Raw genomic sequence first — 12,347 nt, forward strand, 5'->3', positions numbered from 1 at the left:
TTCAGATGTTATTAATAGTATTTACATTTGTGAGAATGTATGGTTTGTTATGCGGATAAGACTTCTTGGAACGTTTTTGAATTCCTTGTCATTATATAACTGTGACAGCTACAGTAAAAGTTGCGTATACCTTAGTTTTACCAGACCACTGAGCTGATTACAGCTCTCCTAGGGCTGGCCGGAAGGATTAGACTTATTTTACGTAGCTAAGAACCAATTGGTTACTTAGCAACGGGACCTATTTTTAATTAGAGTGTTCTACGTGTGGCTGATACAAAAGTGTCAGGTGTTTAGTAAAGATAAGAAGTGAAGGCTTTTATTTTTTTTTAATATTTCTGTTTAGAAGCAATAGTAAGATATCTTTATGGTTCTCTGCAGGTCTGTATTTTTGTGTCTTGGATGAAAACAGGGGACCATCTCATTAGGACTGTCTTGGGTCCAGATAATGAATTGGGACACTTATGTATAAATTTTACCGTACTAGTTAACGTTTCATATAGCAGCTCCTTGTAAAGGGCGTAAGTTGTCCATTTTATTGTCGAGGGATAAGCACAAAGACAATCCAGATTTTCCTCGGTAAGTACCGTTTCCGTACCTTTCTGGTTAATTATTTCTTTAACAAAATTAAAAGTACCCTTTAGAGCAGAGTTTCCAAAAGTTTTTCAGGCTGGCGCCCCCTTGGCTTCCAGATGGATTCCTAGCGCCCCCCTCCCGCCGATACACACACGCGAGTATTATTATTTGGGGGGGGGCGGACGGTTTGCTTCAAATTGAAAACAACAATATTAAACTCGAAGATGTATTTCACAAACAATACTTAATTTAGTAAACTTGGTCTTCACAATTACTGTTAATGGGATGGGTGTGCTTGGCGCAGGGATATCGGTTTCTCCACATCAGGCTGGAACTCACTAAGAAGTCGTAGATCCCCACGTTCGGTAATTTTAAGTCTGTGTGTTTTTTTTTTCTTTTAATTGCTTAAAATTAAATGCTCTTAATGCCACCCTGTCGCCCCCCAACCACCCCCTTTTGCCTCACCGCCCCCCCGATATCAATCCACCGCCCCCAGGCGGGCGGTACCGCCCACTTTGGGAACCACTGCTTTAGAGTTAGACAATTATTGTGGAGTCTCGTAATTAAGCATAAATAAATTAGAACTTAGCCACAAGCCATATGATATATGTACAGTCTTTGAAAGTATTTTGGCAGTAATCGAATGGTGTATTGTTCATTTTTTTCATGATTTCATTAACCTTGGAGCACTTGAACTATTTTTGTTCTCGCTTGTATTTTATTTTTTTATTTCTTAAGTGTTAGCGTCTTGTTTTAACTTTCGCGCAGTGTTGTTAGGGCTTAGTAATCGTTGCAATTTCTCTATCATGTTCTGTTTGTTAATATTCCATAATATAGTGTAAGATGTTTTTAAGACCATATGGAATAAATTATTCAAGAAACAGCGTCTCAAGAAGTTCCAGGTAAACCTGTAACTCATTATTCTTTATTAAGGGCAGGAATAGTGTTTGTCTCTCACCTGCGGACTTTGGCGAGACTTATCTCAGACTGGGGAAATCCGTTTTCTGTTCATCGCGTAGTCATTGAGTACGTAGTGCCGAATACCATAACAGATATGTTATTTTTGCTTGTGTTTTTGTTTAATATGTACTTTATAATTTGTGTGGGTGTTTTTTTAAGATAAGGAAATCTCCAGATGCTACACACACATTACTTCTTAATACAAATTAAATTTCAGTTTTGCAAAGCGAGAGTTCTTGCCAAGTGGGGGGGGGGAGTGTTAATGGCGCAGTGTTTGGTGGTCAGACAGACTGCTTATAAGGCTACTGTGTAAGAAACTTCTAATGTTGTGTAAATTTTATGTACAGAAAATTCATCTGCGATTCAAGAATGAGAGCGACCGGTATTTTGTCTTTCTTCTCACACACACACACACACACACACACACACACACACACACACACACACACACATATATATATATATATATATATATATATATATATATATATATATATATATACACATACACAAAGTATACACATAAATACATAAGTATGCCAGAATTCTGGGTGTGTGATATGTTTAAACATTGAACAGATAAAGGTTTTCGACTGTCTCAACAAAACCTCACTTTGGATAATCGTAAAACTTTGGTAGTGACTAGAGTTATGCCTGTCCCTAAAAATATGCATCTTTGCAGTAGTAACACCAGTTGGGAGTTTATGGTAAGTCGAGCTCTTGTTTCCCATTTTCTATGAAGGTATCGAGTAGACTAACCACATCGATGAAGTTTACACCAGTTTATTTAAAGGACTAGTTGGTCTAAATAACCAGTCGCATTAAGGATATGAATTTTCATGTAATTTTCCACATGCCTTGTGAGGCTAATGCAGTATGGTTGATTAGCTAATGCTGTATGATTAGTCTAGTGTTAATATCTTACACCTGATGCAATATTAAACATGCTTTGAATCAAGATTTTCTAAAGGTACATTGTTTGTCATGTGCTCACGTGATCTCTCTGCTTTGAGAAAAGTAGTTAGTGTTTATTGGCTCTGATAATACTGTTGGAGGTGGTGTACAGAATGATATTTGAGAATATTTCTAAGAATGTTCGAGAGAAAACACAGATTTTGTGTGTATGCTTCCGTGTGCGTGCAGCTATCCAGGGTGGTAAACTGAGTTATGAGGAGGCATGCACAATCACATGACTCAAGCGTACACACACACAGACACATATATACACATACACTAGACACATTGATTGCTATAGACAACTCTCTGTGCAACTATTGAAATGAAGTAATATTTTGCTCTAGATATTCAACTTTGAAGTTCGTATTCCTATAGATTAATACAATTTGATAACATAATAATTATAATTTAATTTCTAACATTTCTGTGTTAGAAGAGTAGAGAGCAATAAGTTGTAAGAGGAAAGAGGAGCCCAGGCAAGAAGACTCTGTCGTATCAACCCATAGATTTACCAAATTCTTCTTGCTATGATTGTCCTCTTCTTTCATAGCTGTACATGCCTTAGGGAGATCCCTAACTCAGAAGTTATGAAGAACTCCTCCACTTTTCCTATTTCACTCCAAATGATAGATGGTTTAGGTCCTAGCGTTTGTCTCTCCTACAAGATCGGACAAAGCCAGCTTGCGTGTAAGAAGGATGGGCTGTATAGCAAATTGGAAGCCTCGGAAACGGAGGAAATGGCATAAATCCAGGCAGCCAGGCCACGCCCTTGTTGCCTGACATCACTAAGGAGACCAAAGTAGCATTTTGACACGAAACCATCACCAAAATGATAACGTCAAGTACCATCCAAAACTTGGTAGTAAAGTCAAAAACAGACAGTATGGTCCTAATTTCCAGGGAGAGGCCGCGGCCACTACTTGATGGTTATATATTTCTGTCAAGTAGCCAGCCTCGTCATGATAGCCATGGAACAGCTGAACTTGTACAGTTGTGTTATCTTGTACCACGGATGGCTTGAGGGCTGTCTGATTGAGGGGGGTAAAGACAATTTTGACCAGCTTAGTAATTTTGACCAAGTTGAACTAGATGCAATATATATCCTATAGGTATTGTTTTATATATATATATATATATATATATATATATATATATATATAAGTATATATAAACCAAATTTTTTTATGGTTTTTTATTTTTTATACAACAATATTTTTCCCCTAGATATTTATAATGCAAAGAAAATAAAGATTATAATTTATTAATTTGGAAAAAAGTGGCAAGCTGAAAGGGGAAGAAAAAGCAAAAAAAAAAAATTAATTTCAGTGTGATGAGTAAATAACATGAGGATTCATTAGAGTGAAAATTTTCTGAACAGTTTTCATAATTAGAGTGGGTTTTTAAATGTTTATTCTCCTAGTTAGTTTTCTGTAAAAGAAAACTATTGTGCCGGCTTTGTCTGTCCGTCTGCACTATTTCTGCCCGCCCTCAGATCTTAAACTACTGAGGCTAGAGGGCTGCAAATTGGTATGTTGATCATCCACAGTGCCGTTTCTAGCTATAGGCGGACTAGGCGATTGCCTGGGGCACCCAAGCCACCGGGTGAACCCCGGGTTAGCTTGGAAAATTTAAAGTTCCCAAGCCACTCGGGAGCCCCCGATTCCCTTTTAAAATTAACTTTCAAATTTAAAATTTGAAATTTTAAAGATTTTATCATGAGCACCTTATATGTATATACCTATGACAATCTTCATTTATTAGCATTTGTGTAATTTATTGCAATTGTTGACACTACAGATTTCTGTGCTATACAATTAGTTAGACCCATCATTCCTGTTAAGGGACCCTAAACCCTATATTTTAGGTAAAAATGGTCGTCAAACCGAAGTCTAGATAAGCAACCCATATAGTATACTATAGTTATTGTACTTTCAGTTTCGGTGGGTTTTAGCGCGTTTGCGCGCGCTCATGTTTAAATGCCACGTGGTCGTTCTTGACTTCCGTCAAAACATTACAGATCGCAATTTCTTTATTACTTTCGGATTTTCTCATTTTTTCGTGGTTTCTTGCAACTACTTTGTATCGCACGTCGTTTCATATCAATGCCTCGAGTCCTTGAGAGTTTGTTTACATTTAGTTTGAGGTACCATGAATGACTGAATTTAAGGATTTTATTATATGCCTTCGTTTTTCCAGGTAATATTACTTAGTTCGATTCGTTATACAGTTGTTCCAAGATGCCTAGGCCAGGGAAACAAGTGAAACAAGAGAAAGGATGCACGTTTAGGGGGTGAAGCATTCAAGCAAAAACTTGAAACTGAAAAGAAATTCCTAAGTGAAAGTCCATCCATAAATCGTTCTTCTTTAGAACATAAATCGTACTCCGTGGAAAGCCTGTTGACGCAACCAGGGGGAAGTAATGTATTATGAAATGTGATTATATTGAAGGTGTGTTTAGAAAAATGGCCTGTCCATATTGTCGTGAAAATTCTGATATTGACGTGAAAATATTATATGAATTACTTGACCGTTCCATTTTTGTTATGGTCTTACAATAATTAGCATCAACCATGAGGTGGGCAAGCAGGTGTCATATGAAGACATCACTGATGACTTTGCGAGTAAAAAAACCAGGAAGCAGACATTTTGAGGACAAAACATTGTTACTGAGAATAATGTGAATTATTAGTTGTTTTTCTGGTAAGTGTGTGACTGTGATGTTAATTACGCATTATTTTAAGTGTTTTTTTTTATTATCTTTTCACTTCGAAATAGATGTGAAATAAATAAATGTGAAGTGTAGTTTCTTGCATCTTAGTAAACCATCTAAAGGGCTAGGAATCGCTTCATCACAGTTTGACAAACCCCTCGGGGTATATGAAGTACCTACCTACCTATCTATCTAGGGCCCCCAAACAGCATCTTGCCTAGGGACCCCACAAAGCTAGAAACGGCCCTGCATCAAACATACCAAATTCCAGCCCTCTAGCCTCAGTAGTTTTCATTTTACTTAATGTTAAAGCTAGCCATAATCGTGCTGCTGGCAACGATATAGGATATGCCACCACCGGGCCGTGGAACCGAGACCACCGAAAAGTATTTCTATTTTCGGTGGCCTTGATCATACGCATTATAGAAAACTCGATTGCGCTGAAGAAACTTCGGCGCATTTTTTACTTGTTTTCATTGTCTTCCATTCATCAGCAACCTTTGGAAGATATAAGTTATCAGTTAGATCACTTTCACAAGATATAGCAGCACGAGGTGATGTAAACGATTTTCTTTTGTTCGGTTTCGCAAATAAGTTTTTAATAGCTTGAGCCTGCTAAATGACCTTTCACTTTTACATACTGAAGGTGGTGCAGTCAAAAACAATTTGAAAACTTTTGACAGATAAGGAAATAAATTATGTTCTCTATGAGCTCTTAATGCAGCTGTCATATACAGTAGTATATCGATTCTTAATTTCTTACAAAGGTACATACACATATACACACAACTCAGATATATGCACACACACACACACACACACTATACAGGTGTGTATTTAAACAACAAATACTGTCAGTTTTTTACTAACCCAAAATCAACATTGACGGGGTAACCTCCCGCCCTCCCCTGTCGGGCCATCCCTGCGCTTGTACTCTTAGAGAAAGATTAATATGAGAAGTATTACTTTCATATCCTTTCCTCCATTTTACTTTCCACCCTCTTCTAACAATTGTTTCATAGTGTAACCTTCTACTATCAATTTTCCTCTCAGCTTGTGTTTGTGTTCGTTTTAAATTAATTACGCTATACGTGGTGACCTATGAAACAAACTTTTTTTATGCCAACCATCACACAGCTTACAGATGCCTATAAACGCTCATAATTCTAAATGTATTTTGCAGGTGGATGTCACAGTAACATCGTGGTGACCGAATTCATTTTAGTGACTTATGTCTACAAGGAGCTCTCCTGTAAGTACTACGCTGTATTTCAGTAGAAAGTACGGTTAGTAGGCAAAATCTTAGATTTTGGGAAGCGCAAGAACGGTCGCAGTATGTTGCAAAATAGATGCATTTTACGAAGTTCCGGTTGTAGGATGCGTTGGTCTTGTTCCCGACATCCATATTGACAATGAACAATAAAAAGAGCGCCAAGATTGAAAAATAATTTATTTAGTCGTTCTCCTTTTCGGCATATTTTAAAGTTGTAAATGGTTTGTTGACAGCTTTTTCATTCTTCAGTCGGTACTGTAACTTAGTGCTGGATTTTGGCGGACATTCGTCCGAGAAATGGATGATGACGTCACACTTCGAAGATGACGGAAATGGCGGAATTTTTTTCCGCCATGTATATTCACGTGGCAAGAAAAGAAAATAGCACTTGTAGAATGAAATTTTCATACCTAAAATTTTTATTTGAGGTTTTTAACCGTTTTTACATTTATGAATTGTTTACTGATAATGAATTACTGTACATTTGGAATTGGGCCATCACTCTCTGACAGCCTGGAGAGAGTGGCGGAAAATCTGACGAGGCTGAACTCTGTTGTCTGTGGCCGATTTCCCAGATATTCTACCTCTATGAGGTAAGGCAGTCGTACTTTCATATCTTTAACCCCTTCATAAATAGGGATTTATGAAACGTCATTAATAATGGAATAAATTTACGTGATGTCCCAAATTTGAACAGGTACTTTGTGAATAAGATATTGAGTTTCAAATCGTGTAAGCGCTTGTGTGAATTCTAGTGAAATGTCAGTTAAACTTATCTGTTCATTTCGGTTCTGAGGAAAGTCACTCGCTAGGCCGGGTATTCACGATCAGTTTTACCTGTCAGTTCATCGAAAATGACGTTAAAGCTTACGTGTGGACGACAGTTTGTGGGCGGAGTCAGTCCACTCGCCAGAACGGTTGAACGATGGAGTTACCAAAAGTTCATCCCACCGACTGACAGGTGATCACACGTGTGGACGGATAAGCAACGCTTTTGTGACAGTTCGCCGCTGAAATTCGTTTGGAAGGGATGTCGGCCGCTCGGACCAGAATATGAATAAACTCTGTATAGGGCTAATTCTTTTCATTGTTAGACCCTGTGGCGCTATTTGTAGACCGTTGTGAGTCCAAATCATATGATAAAAAATATACATATTTCCATGTGATACAGACAATTTGGTATAGGCTTAGGCCAGTGTCCTGCCTTTTTATGAATGGTGCAAGAATACTTCACGGTCCTTTTCCTAAATTACTGGACCAGCCCCCAGGTCTAATTTAACCTTATTCATTAATATTGTATGTGAATAGACATCTCTTTATTAGGCAATGTTTAGACCATACTCTGTTACGCCTTTTTGCTTTCCTATTTTTAAGCGAATTGCCGCAGCAGCTAGTCTTTGTACCTCCACCTCCTTATCAGTCAGCAATTTCCGTCGCTGCCATAGTGTTGCCACGACGAAGGCTAGGTGAGCACTGAGGGCGGATGACCTCGAATTGGCGGTCCGACTGACAGTTCTACTCTTTACATGTGGACGCTCATCCGTCGAACGGTTCTTTCCAGGGACATTTGGGAGCCCATTAGGCACCTTTTATGCCCTTTTAGATGAAACTGGTAACACCAACAGAACCTTGGTCATGAAACTCTCAGACAGGCTCCAGATGATTTTAGCACTGCATTTGACTTTGTTAGCCATACAGCTCTTATATGTAACCTATATGTTTAGATATTGGTGGATTTGTATTTGATCCCCGCCATTTCATGTGACCGGTAACAGACAGTGTAACACCTAACTTTGTCTTTGTGAGCCTAGACCTATCATGTTTGGTGTTTCGCCTATCATGTTTGGTGTTTCACTCTGCTATCATGACTGGCAATATAATCTTTTACTTTGAAAGTAAGCAGGGACTTGGTTAATTAGGCAATGTTGCACCATGTTCCCAATTAAATCACAGATGACACTGATTTAAGTCGCATTTCAACAGAATGCTTTGCTCCAAGAAGTAGTGCATGCCATTCACTTCAAGGCCACCAATAACGTTCGCGTATATCTGATCAGGTCTGCCTGTATCTCTCTCTCTCTCTCTCTCTCTCTCTCTCTCTCTCTCTCTCTCTTCTTTCAGTTCTTTATAGCAACTATGGCGCAACATACGATGCTCTGGCAGTAACTGGCTTGCTGATAGCAACATAAAATCAGAAACGCCTAAAAAAGACATCCAGCGAAGGAGTGGCTGTTATTCATTTTTGACGCATGATGTCAACAATGATTGAACATACATTATTTACTATTGTTTTACTTTATTCCATTACTAAGTTGGATAGTAATTTGTTCTCATTTTAAAACTGAATTACGTACATGGTGCATAATCAAGAATAGACGCAAGTAGGCCTATTCTTGCTTTACATTACTTTGCTACATTGAATATTTATTCTCCTTTAAAAACTGACCTGCATGTATGGTTTATAATCATAGATAAATATACTATCCTTGTCAACAGCAGAACCATTCTTCTTTAGTTTTTCGACTAATTTAAAATATGCAGCCCTTTTCTATTTAATCTGTTATGATAGCCTTTGGATTAAATTTACCTGCCCAAGAGCAGGCTCGTTCTCATAGGTTTCAATGAAATGTTCAGGACATTTAGGAAAAATTGCCAAATTATAAATGTATATTAATCTGACATCCCCATCAATTATTTAAAAGCTTAATCTCCGATACATCATTAATTTAGGTATAAAAACTTTCAGATTTAGTAAAGAGAACTGACTTCACTGTCAGATCCTTTTGCCCAAGTTTTCATGTGTGTGTAAAGGATTGATATGGCCTTCATTCCACATGAATATCCAGTGTCTTTCAAGTTTTGCGAAATCTGTGAGGAGTATTTCATTGCACCATTGCAGACACGGATGACCTTACTGTAGTTCTTGGACATTAACGACAAAACAAAAGATGTAACAAAATAAAATTCCGTGGACTTCATTTCTTGTTTTTGCCATCAGTTTTAATTTAAGAGCCTTTCAATGCCATTATAATGTTAGGCAGTCAAGCTGCATAAGTTTGTACAATATCAGCATGATTTGACCGTCATGGTGTAGATATGCAATGTTTGCAATTTTTAGAACAAGTAGAGGGGGTTTCCAGTGATGACTACAAGGTTTAAGGAGCACCAGATACCTGTGTATATTGTCAAGGAACACCCTGCGAACAACGGCGAAAATGTAAAGAACGTGCATTAAAAACACAACAGGTCATAGAAAACGAATGACATTGAAACGTGCACTCAAGAATATGCAATTATGTAGTCTGATGCTTAAGTGTCCAGTCTTCACTATCGCTTACGATCTGTATTACAAGCACTGTCAGCTTCATTTATGAAAAAACAAAATAGATTTATTTTCGAAACGTATGGACACTAAAAAGAATATGATGTGATTTGAATTTTTGAGGTTTATTTCCATCGAAATGAATTATCCTGTCCAGATATATCAAAATTAATAAAATTACGACTTGTCGATCTGTATTATAGCTAAGCAAACTGTATTCAGTAAACACAGTTTATATTAGCTATGGAAGATTAAAATTCAACAATAGATTTATTAATTTTGTATATCATTTGCCGGGGGGAGGATGATGGAAATAAACAAAATCATTCAAATTTATTGATTTTATGTTGAAAGCAATTAATGTCCATAAATAATACCTACTTTTCTGCCACATGAATACAATCACTTTATTGGATGACTTTCTGTATATATATATATATATATATATATATATATATGTGTGTGTGTGTGTGTGTGTGCGTGTATATATATATATATATATATATATATATATATATATATATATATATATATATATATATATATATATATATATATATAACATGCCTCATAACCGTTTTCTTCACAAAAGAGGAAAAGATTGTGGAATTGTATTCATGTAGCAGAAGAGAAGATCAATTGTGTTTTAACAGCAGAGAAGTGAAGCTCATATTGTAAATTGTAAGAACTGTGATGGTAGGAATTGAATATTCATATATTCATTTTCCCGCTGATTTCACCTTCTTGAGTCCGCGCTTTACTTTCATTTGTTTTCTATGATTTTTTTTATTATGCATGTACTTTACCTTTGATTGATTAATTGTGGGTTATCTGGCGTCACAACTACCAGGGTCACTGACGCCGTGTACTTTACCTTCTCGTCTTGTTGCCGGCAAGGTGTTTCCTGGCAAATTACGCCGGTGTATCTCAAGCAGAGCGATTGACTAGTCTACGACCTTGAAGGTGTAATACATCTGAATTTATAACATTACAGTATCACCGTTACGTATCATCTACACTAGCACTGCAACATAGCTAATGGGACAAAACCTATAGTTTTCTTGGAATGTTCTTAAACTTGATGTAAGTTGCAAATTCTGCTGTTATTATTTTTACTTATTAATGTTGTTGTTACTGTTAATACTACCACTGGTGTTATGGCTGTCACGTGATCTTTGCCAGCTGTTGTAAGGTTTATTTGCCGTTGAAACAAAATGGATTTTCTGGGACGACTATTTCTCTAGGATTTTTTCCTATTAAGAAACTTGCTTGAAAACAGACAATGATTGTGATACTGTATTCAGGTAGCAGAAAATAAATGAATAAATGAAGCCTTCAGTGTAATCCGTCTGTATTAGTAAAGTACGATCATTTAAGCCTCATACTGTATATTAAATTATGAATTTTGATTTATTGATTTCCCCGCCAATTGCAACTTCATGAGTCCGCGTTTAACAAGTTGCTACTGCGTGGGAAGCGTGGTACAGTTTTTTTTTCTTTCTTTGAATCAGTGACTAGGATATTGCCATGTGAATTAATTTCGTAATAACTAGTACCTGATTTAAGACTTATAATTTGCATGAAAGTGTATGTCTAGCTTTATTTGCTAATTATAAAAAAAAAGCGACAGGAAACGAAAAAAGCATTGTGTTCTTCTAGGGCTGGGGTCAAAGATTTTCGTTTCGTGCACGAATCGTCACTGAAGAACTCCACAGAATTTACTTGCCCTTAAAATATTTACACTAGTAAAATTAATATTTTTCAGTTCTGAACTGCTTACAAATATTGTAACATCGCGCTTGTATGGTTGTCATTGTGTTGCAGTTGTTCTGTTCCTCGAATGCGGAGTGAATTAGCTGTTAGCTTTAAAAGAGATCTTTGATGGATTAGCGCTTGGTTTGGTTAGTGGTTACGATGGTGAACTCCTGCTAAGTCTTTTTGAGCTGATTTCGTACCGTGCTCCCACTCCTGAATTCTCAAAGCATTAAAGCATTGTGCTTAGTTTTTACGTGTTAGTTTTCAATATTTACAGTTATTTTGCGTTTTTTTTCACATAACATACTTCCTTTGTACGTTAATGACGTTTTCTGCTTGTTTCTTATGAGTCTGAGTGCATCATGAATATATATATATATATATATATATATATATATATATATATATATATATATATATATATATATGTATGTATTCGTCTATCACAGTCATCCTATTCGACTGGATGGTTTTTGCAGTGTGGGTTCTGGGTTGCATCCTGCCTCCTTAGGAGTCCATCACTTTTCTCACTATGTGCACTGTTTCTAGTAGCACACTCTTCTCTATGAGTCCTGGAGCCACTTCGGCATCTCGTTTCTCCAGGTTCCTTTTCAGGGATCTTGGGATCGTGCCTAGTGTTCCTATGATTATGGGTACAATTTCCACTGGCATATTCCATACCCTTCTTATTTCGATTTTCAGGTCTTGATACTTATAAATTTTTTCTCCTTCTTTCTCATCTACTCTGGTGTCCCATGGTATTGCCACATCAATGAGTGATACTTTCTTCTTGGTTT

At 37.0% G+C, this 12,347-nt stretch overlaps 1 protein-coding gene across 1 annotated transcript in view; it reads left to right on the forward strand.

The window, feature by feature from the left end:
• The window catches only part of LOC136843307 (uncharacterized), a 166,811-nt gene that overhangs the window by 119,945 nt on the left and 34,519 nt on the right, over nucleotides 1-12,347 (forward strand). The window contains exon 2 of the transcript XR_010854521.1: nucleotides 6,384-6,452. The gene's annotated coding sequence lies outside the window, so the exon portion shown is untranslated. The remainder of the gene's footprint in view (nucleotides 1-6,383; nucleotides 6,453-12,347) is intronic.

Source organism: Macrobrachium rosenbergii, chromosome 11 (genome assembly GCF_040412425.1).
Source record: "Macrobrachium rosenbergii isolate ZJJX-2024 chromosome 11, ASM4041242v1, whole genome shotgun sequence".
Classification (NCBI taxonomy): Eukaryota; Metazoa; Arthropoda; class Malacostraca; order Decapoda; family Palaemonidae; genus Macrobrachium; species Macrobrachium rosenbergii.